This window comes from Dipodomys merriami, unplaced genomic scaffold (assembly GCF_024711535.1).
Source record: "Dipodomys merriami isolate MVZ:Mamm:240054 unplaced genomic scaffold, mDipMer1.0.p SCAF_150, whole genome shotgun sequence".
Lineage (NCBI taxonomy): Eukaryota > Metazoa > Chordata > Mammalia > Rodentia > Heteromyidae > Dipodomys > Dipodomys merriami.
Window position 1 is genome coordinate 1360134 of NW_027202827.1, and position 9467 is coordinate 1369600.

Sequence of the window (9467 nt, forward strand, 5' to 3'; positions counted from 1 at the left end):
CTAGCAAGTCTAAAGCCTTGAATTCAAACCCTAATATACCAAAAAGAATCAGAAGCCCTGGTGCCAGAGGCTCATGCCAATAATCCTAGCTACTCAGGAGGCTAAGATCTGAAGATCACAGCTCAACATTTAAAATAGGGTTGGCCTCACCCATCAGACATCATGATAAGACCCAAAGTCTGAACCATGAAAGTGTGCTCCATATTAACAGGGCTCTCATCCTTACTAAGTGCTGGCCATGCTCTTTGTCCCCCTGGGGAGCCACTTCCTGTGGGCTCCACCCCCAGGTCCTCCTAAGCTCCTTCTGCCACCAACCAGGCCCAAGGAAGTAGACAGCTCCAGGACATACAAATCCCTTGGTCTTATAATTTAGCAGTGCTGAATCCCCATCAAGCATCTCACCCTTTCAGGTCCCCAGACCTCAGCCACAAAGTCCATGTACCCACCACAGAAAGCACGCAGAAGTTACCAAAGGGTCCACTGCTCCTTGTTACAGCCCACTTCCACACTCACATACACACACACACACACACACACACACACACACACACACACACACAACCTGCAGGGGTGGTTCATGTTTGTCTTCCATGCTACTCAGGAGGCTGATGTTTGAAGATCACAGTTCAAAGCCAGCCCATTCTGGAAAGACTGTGAGGCTCTTATCTACAGTGAACCACCAAAAATCTAGAGGTGGAGCTATGGCTCAAGTGTCAGAGCAAAAGCTTTGATCACAGAAGCTCAGGAACAGCACCTAGACCCTGAGTTCAAGGCCCAGATCCTCTAACTCCAAACACACACACACAGACATAGACACAGACACAGAAACACACACACATGCACACACACACACACACACACACACACACACACACACACACACACGGACAGCCCAAGGCTTTGGCAGTCCCTGAGTACAGACCCATGAACTGTCTCAATTAGGATCACATCCTACCCTCAAGAAGGTGGCACTACCGACATCAGACCTACTATAGAAAAACCAGTAAGCCTCTCACATATCTGGAATGTATCATAGTCCAACATGGCAGTTCTTAATGTACATACTGCTATGTGGAAAACTTAGCCCCCTCTTTTTTTGTAGTTGGTCATGGGGTTTGAACTCTGCACCAGGGTGCTGTCCCTCAGCCCTTCAGCTGAAGGTGAGCAATATCCCACTTGAGCCACAGCACCAAATCCTGTTCTCTGGTGGTCCATTGGACATCAAGTCTCACAGACTTTTCTGCCCAAGCTGGCTTGGAACCATGGTCTTCACATTTCAGCCTTCTGAGTAGCTAGGATGACAGTTGTGAGCCACCAGCGGCTTCCGGCTTCACCTCGTCAGGCCACAATCTTCTTTCAACCCTTCACTTCAGACTTTGTCACCCAGCATCCAAATCCGTCCTTCAATGGAGAGAATACAGACATAATAATCCCACCCCTGCACCCATTTGCCCACTCCCTGCCTGCCACAGTCCAAGTCCTCTTGAAGCTCTGGCTTCAAACTGGGGCAAACGGGGAGTTCTTAAAAATGTCTATACATTGAAGCCAGCAGATGGTCTCCCAAACAAAGCCTCTCCCACACACACACCTCCACCATTTTGCTTTCTTTCTTTTTTCAGTTGTGGGGCTTGAATTCTGGGCCTGGGTGCTGTCCTTGAGTTCTTCAGCTCAAGGCAAGCACTCTACTACTTGAGCCACAGCACCACTTCCAGTTTTCAAGTGGTCCGTTGGAGATAAGAATCTCAGGGTCTTTCCTGCCCATGATAGCTTTGAACCATGATGCTCAGATCTCAGCTTCTAAGTACCTAGGATGGCAGCCATGAGCTACTGGCACCTGGCCAAAGATAATTTTCCATCCTTTTCATCCTATCCCCTCAGGAGACTGATATCTGAAGACTACAGTTGGATTCCACCCATGGCACAAAGTCCATTAGAACTTTTTTTCTACAATTAAACACCCAAAAATGTTGGAAGTGAAGCTTTGGCTCAAATGGTAGAGGACTAGCTTTGATCATCAAAGACAAGGGATAAAACCCAGTCCTTAGTTTCAAGCTTTTTCTAGCAAAGACCCACCCAAAAAGGGAAGCAGGTTGGTACACGGGAGCTCAAAGTTCACACATAATACTCAGGACTCCCAGAACAGACCCCATCCGGCTCTGATTCTCTAGATTCTATGTCCTACATCATGGCAGTCTTAGATGGGACTGACCATGCACCAACTTAGGATGTTGAAGTACAATCTCATACTGAGGATCCCCTGACCTTATCAAAGACTCAGGATCTCTCATTCTCCTGCATTGACACTGGGCAGCAAGGTGAGTTGCAGTTATCCAACCACAGGATGTGAATATGAAAGGATTTCTCTGCCAGGGACTCCAACTGGAGGGGCTCTAGGTCCCTCTCTCTCTGGAAGAAAAGTGCTGGTCCATCCCAGGAATGTTCCTAGGTTGTAAGTATCCTCAAAGAAACAACCCTGCTCAGAGCCCAGTGCCTCTTGTTTTCCCACCAGCCTCTATCCAAGCCTGCCCCACCTTCAGTCAGCCCTTTCTGAATCCCAGATCTGCCATGTAGACTAAAGGTTGAGCCAGCAAAGAGACCCACCTCTGCCTCTGAGAATGGCAGTCACATGGTCCTAGTGCCCTCTACAGGAAGTCTCGAAGTAACTCAGGTCTCCACTCCTTCCTCATTCCCTGACTGTCCTGTGCCAGTGGCCCACTTACCTCTGTCTATGTTGGCGGAATAAACACCGGGAGTGTCATCTTCTGATTGAGCCAACGAAAGTCCCGGTCCCCAAGGATGTACTGCACAGGCATCCTGCAGTGGACAACAGCCAGGCAGTCAATGGTGAACCCAAGGTTCCAGGACTCTTAATAGAAGTGTGGCTGGGTCAAAGACTCTATAACTGGTGGTCTATAGTGTCAGGAAAGGTCATGGCTCCAATGTCCTGAAACACCTGACCTTGGATCTTCCTACCTCTTCCCTCATCCCAACACCTCCCTAGCCCTTAGACAATTTCTTATTATCTGTCCAGGAAATAAACTTGCTGGGGCTGGGATAATTGAAACCTGGTGACCCCCCCTGAGCCCTAGGTCCTTCCTGAGGCTGCTTCCCCCTGCAGTTGGTGACCACACAGCTCCTGGATGTCATGAAGTTGCTGAAGGGTCAGTGGCTTAATCCTACATACTGGCTTTAGGCTCTGAAATGTTACCCACAGAGATTGTGAGTGGTTGGCTTTCTTGATCCAGGGACTCCAAACCAAGGCTCGCATGCTCCCTTCTTCCTTCCTTTCCTCTTTTTTTCCCTTCATCCTTCCTTCCTCTCTCTCTGTTTCCTTCCTTTGTCTCACTCCTGGCCTTGAATTCAGAGCCCGTGTGCTGTCCTTGAGCCTTTTTACTCAAGGTGACCAGTCTACAGCTTGAGGTACACATCCATTTCTGGCATTTTCTTTTTGGTTGTTAGTTGGAGATAAGAGTCTTATAGTCTTTCCTGTCTGGGCCTTAAGCCTTGATCCTCCCATCTCAGCCTCCTAAGTAGCTAGGATGACAGGCATGAATCCCCAGCATCCAGTTCAAACCAAGGTTTCTTCATGTGCTGTGGAACCAGCACCAGAACCTTTCATCATCTATGACCCCCACTCCCTTACCTCCTTGAGCATGGCACATACTGTAACTCTTTGTTGGATTACTAAATGAGCATCTGTCTATTACAATATTATAGAAAAGTCCCATTCAATTCATGTAAGTATCCTGGGGCAGGGCGGGGGGAGGCAAAGCCTGATGTAGCTCTCCCACAGTTCTCCCTCGTCCCTCTTCCCACCCTCCTGATGCCACCACACTTAACTGTTTTGGCTCCCAGGATGTGAGCCACGATGTGCTCGTTGGATTCTGGGGCCACTGGGATGCCTATCTTCTCAAAGATCTCTGTCCAGTGGCGGACCAACTCTGTGGCACTCCATGCCCCCTCAGGTGTGAATGAGGTTGCCGTGAGCTGAACCCCTGGCTCAAGTGGCCTCCTTTCCTCTCCGTGGGGCCAGACAGGATGGTCCACTATATCTGGCCCCAAGTTTCATGTTACAGAGAAAGGATTCTCGAGGCATCCCGGATCTCTAAATCTCCCACAGTCCATTGCAGGTGCTGAAAATCATCTCTGCTCACAGCTGGCAGGCTGGGGATGGTGAGGTCACTCTCTGCTCCCCATGACATCCTTGACTGTGGTGGTCACCCTAGAGAGAGCTGTAGAAGAATCAGCACCTGCCAGAGAAAGGCAGTCAAGGCACGACATTCATAGCAGGAGACCATCTGGCTTGGGAACTCTGTGTGTGCCACTTTGAACTTCACTGTCTGACCGCTGAATTGGTTCATGTAATTTGACCCATGAACCCAGGCATTAGTGGAAATTGCCAGCTTCAAGAAAAAAAAAACCTGGAAAAGGTGGCATATCACTTGTCCCAATCAAATTTAAAGGGTTCCAAAATCAGTGGTCCCCTTTTCCTTCCAGACAGCCTACAGCAGGTTATAGAAACTGGCAATCAGAGAGCTCTAGCTAACTGCCACGGTATGATACCGAACAGGCTCCAGGAGGGGAAACTTGCCTACCACTGTCCAGCTGGAAACGGCCCAGGTGGGACACAAATTGGAGACTGCAGGACTCTAGGGAGGACTACACATGGATGCACTGCCCCAGGAGGGAATCCACGCCACCAGAGGGGGCCCAGAGCCCTCTGCCCAGATGCCCATAGACACCGTCAATGTCGTGGGTAAGGTTCTCCTCTCATCCTTGGTTGTGGTGAACCATCTGCCTTGTTACACCGTTCACCACTCCCCAGACACTCCTAGCTTCACAGCCCTTGCCCTACTCCCACCCATCTCATTCCTTAATTATGTTTGGCAGGCACATTCCCAACCCTTGAATTAGCTCCAACTATACACATGAGAGCAGAGTGTCTGGCTGGAAGAGTGTGGCTGTGGTCACACTGGCCTCACGAGACTTCTGGCTGAAGACAGGACAGGTGTCCACTCTGTTCTGTGGTTCACACAGGCCTCCTAGGGAGTCCATGCAGGTCCAGCAGCTACTGTGGCTGCAAGAAAGTGGAAGAGGGAGGTGGAAAGAGGTGGAAAGGAACATATACTGAAACCTTCCCCAAAGGAGCCATGAAATGGTGAAGGAGAAAACAAAAATTGTGGCTGAGCTCATACTGGGCATTATGAAAAAAGAACAACAAATACACACATACACACAAATAAACTGCTTTTGCTCTTTTTAGACATGATGACTTAAATATACTTTCATTTTTCTCATCTCCTAATCTCCCAACACACACAAACACACACACACACGCACACAAACACACACACACACATACACACACACACACACACACACACACACACACACACACACACACACACACACACACACACACACACACACACATCTAAACCGGTCACAAAAGACTCACCATGCAGCACCTGCAATTTGCCAACTGATCACTGATCTGAGCACAGTCAGGCTGTACGAGGAGAAAGATGATCGATATCTCCCTCCCTCCCTCCTTCCCTCCCTCTCTCTCTCTCTCTCTCTCTCTCTCTCTCTCTCTCTCTCTCTCTCTCTCTCTCTCTCTCATACACACACACACACACACACACACACACACACACACACAGAGAGAGAGAGAGAGAGAGAGAGAGAGAGAGAGAGAGAGAGAGAGAGAGATAGATTCAGAGCAGTGCCTCTCCTGAGTATTTTAGTTCCTCATCTGGGCAATGTACAAGCTCGAGCATGGCAGTTCCCTTGTCAGAACCAGGGGCTCCCACCCAAGGGGATCACTGCTCTAATAATGCAGAACCACCCTGCCTCTGGCTTTACCAAGGGCCAGACCCTTCCACTGGGAACAACCAGCCTTGACTCCCCATTCACCAAAACCCTAGGCCCGGACACTAGGTGAAGGAATCCCGAGACAAGTGACTCCTCAGAGCCCGGACAAAAACAAATCAGGCAGTTCTGGTGCCTCCAGAGAGGTGTCTGACTTAGGGTGGGAGCGTTGTTAGGGAATTTGATGGGGTCTTAAAGGCTACATACATGGATGGATTGCCTACTTCCAGCCTAGATGCTTCTGGGCTAACTGGCGGATTCTTGGGGAGGACTAGGAGACCAGAAGGACCAGGAATACCAGCAGAAGCTCTCAATGCTGGGAAATGTGATCACCCTGTGAGTACTGGGGGGGGCAGGATAGGTGTGTGTGTATCAGAGGGGGTGTGTTCCTCCCAGATAGTCACCCTCTGAACCCCTGTGTCCTCACCTCCCTAGTGGGTTCTTCTGGGACCCTCCTCAGGTGAAAGGGTGACCTAGCACAGAAGACAAGGGCTCACACAGCAAGGGGGGCCTATCCCCTGCATCCAACACCCCCCACCCCCAGCAAAAAGGAAAAGACCCGAGAAGGCAGGTGTGGAGGTGCTCCTCCCCACATCTGACTAAAGCCACTAGGTTCCCACCAGGGAGAGGAAGGGTGCAGATGTGGCTTCCACTGCTCTAGGCCAGGGTTTCTGTGGTGCTCTCTCCTCACCAATCACTGTATCTGCCCTTTTCCTGGCACACTGGCTGCTAGGAATTGGGGTGGGATCCTTGGGTGACACCCACCCCCCTCTCCTGGGGCACATTTGTGGCAGAGCCAGGGTGGACTGTGGGGTGCAGAGGAGGTGCAGGCAGGATGGGAGAGAGTAGGCTGGAGGCGGGGGTCTGTGTCTGCGGGGGAGGGAGTGAGGAGGTTCGCTGGGTGTGGGAGTCACCAGGTGTGGTCCCATGGGGCAGCCACTCACGCGTGCTGCTGGGAGAAGCTGTAGGCAATGGTTCTGGGTGCATCCAGGCCCGGAGTGCAAGGACCAAGGGCAGGGACCAGGTCGGGCCTCATGCCAGGCAGGGACCCACCATCTCTGCTGGGAGATTGCTTATGGGGCCGCCTATCAGAGCAGGCAGAGCCATATTTGAAACTCGGTGCTGCTGGGAGGGGGCGGGGGCACCTGCACGGGGCTGTGCTTTCTGCCACCCCTGCCTCAGCTGCCATCACCACCACCACCACCTCTGCCTCAGCTGCCTGCTTCCGCTGCCTCCACCACAGAAGCCACCACCGTGCTTCCCGTGCCAGGACCTCAGATTCAGGGCAGCCATGGCCGCCATGCCCTGTGGGGCTGCCCGCAGTGATGTGCCTGCCTTGCTGGCTCCAGGTGCTCTGTGCTCCTGTCCAGGACTGCACTTTGTTTGCAGCAGCCGCCAGCCGCTGGAACAGCTTCCCCTTGTGCTTGTGCTTGCTCTTCTCTCTGCTCTTTCTCTCTCTGCCCCGGTTCCACTCCTGGGCCACCACACAGGCATGCCTACTCTCCCCCCATTGCTGCCATCACAGTGTACCCCAGGGCCCCACCCCCTCCTCCACTTGGCCATGCCCACTCCTCCCTTAGGCCATGCCCCCTACCCTTAGATGCAATCACAGCCCTGACTGGGCTCTAAGGCTACCAGGCCATGGCAATTGCATTATCACCTCAGCTCAGCACGCTCCCCCAACCCCAGTACCTTCCCCAGGGATGGAATCTCCCCTCAGCTCCACCCCTGGAAGAGACTCTCCTCCATCCTCCTTCACTCCACACACTAAGAATGTGCATGGTGACCCTTGTGTGTGTGTGTGTGTGTGTGTGTGTGTGTGTGTGTGTGTGTGTGTGTGATTGTTGGGGATAATTACCTCTCAAGGACTCAGAACATAGCACTCTTTGGGATGACACACAGCACACTTCCAAAAACAGCACAAAGCACCCTGTGTAAAGGACTCAGCACACAGCTCCCTTTGAAGGACTCAGCATATAGTACCCTGTATAGAGTACTCAGCACACAGCACCCTTTGAAAGAGGGAGTCCATAGCTTGCAGTGTAAAGGACTCAGCACATTGCATGCTTTGAAAAACTCAGTACATTGCACAGTTTCCCAGGGGCTCATTACACAGCACCCTCTGTGTTAATACTCCACACATAACCCTTTGAAAGGCTAAGTACAAAGCACCCTTTGTAAATCACTCATTGCATAGCACCCTTCGAAGAACTCAGCACATAGAAGAATTTTGAAGGTTTCATCACATACCGCACTATGGCAGGACTCAGCACATACCACACTGTGGAAGCACTCAGCACACAGCACCATTTGAAAGACAATACTGAGCACCCTGTGTAAAGGACTCAGCACACAGCACTCAAAAAACTCACCTCATCCCTCTCTTCTCAAGAGCTCAGCACATAGCAGGACCCTTTCAGATGAATTAGCACACCACACCTTTTGAAGGACTCAGCATACAGTACGTTGTGTAATGGACTCAGCACACAGCACCCTTTGAAAAACTCAGCACTGCCCACACTTCTCAGGGACTCAGCACATAGCACCCTATGTGATGTCTCAGCAAACAGCACCTTTTGGAGGACTCAGAACAAAACCCCCATGTGGGAAAGACCCAACAAATAGCACCCTTTGAAGGACTCAGTACATAGCTGTATGTCACAGGTTCAGCTTTCATTAGAATTAGGGTGCTTTCTTCAGTATCCCCATTCTTCAGAAACACTTCACAAATCCTACTAGTTCACATTTAGCCAACCTGTGTTTTATGGGGGAGGATCAGCTGGGGGTCTTGAACTCAAATTTTGGCGGCCCTGTCCCTGAGCTCTTTGGTTCAGTGCTAGAGCTCTACCACATGGAGGCACAGCTCCAATTTTGTTTTTTTGGGTTGTTCTTTGACAGGTCTTATGGTGATAAGGAAGACCAAGTTGGGGTGTCTGTGTGCAAAGGCTCTTAGCTCAACCTGGAGCTGACCTCTCTCTTTCTTGTGCCCCTGGGAAGCTAGGCCTCCTGGAGCTCTCTTGGCCTAGGGTGGAACAGACTTGCTCTGGCATCAGCACTCAGGGTGAACAAAAGTCAGCTTGGCCCTGGTCACTTCTTAAAATTGAAATTTAGAGGACAATGTCACGGGGCCGCATGTCCCGCAACTGGCCACCAGGGGGCAGGAGTGTCCCGCCATAGGGATTCTACCTGTGAGTTGTGTTACTTTTGCTTCCCTGGGGTCTCCATCATGCTTCCAAGTCACCCTGGACAGGAAAATCATTGAGACACTTACCTACATTTAACAGTCGAAAGGCAAGTGGGGCTGTGGCTCAAGTGGCAGAGCAGTAGCCTTGAGCAAGAAAACTCAGAGATAGAGCCTAGGCCCTGAGTTTACACACACACACACACACACACACACACACACACACACACACACACACACACACACACTACATGCATGGAAAATCAGAGATTTCTACACCGCAATCTTTGGGTATTCTCTACTTTTCCCCCACTAAGCCTGGTGGCTGCTGGCCTAGGTGTCTGATGCATACACCGCTACCTGGCATCTTTAATTTTGGGAACAGAATGGGTAGAAGGTCATCCTTCTCCGATCC

The 9467-nt window shown here is 51.0% G+C and overlaps 1 long non-coding RNA gene across 1 annotated transcript; it reads right to left on the reverse strand.

Moving 5' to 3' along the window:
- Window positions 1–884: 884 nt before the first annotated feature.
- Window positions 885–4673, reverse strand: LOC138827089 (uncharacterized). The gene is made up of 3 exons (XR_011371954.1): window positions 3841–4673; window positions 2721–2814; window positions 885–1401 (listed from the first exon to the last, which is right to left on the reverse strand). It is a non-coding gene; the product is annotated as an uncharacterized lncRNA (long non-coding RNA).
- Window positions 4674–9467: the final 4794 nt, after the last annotated feature.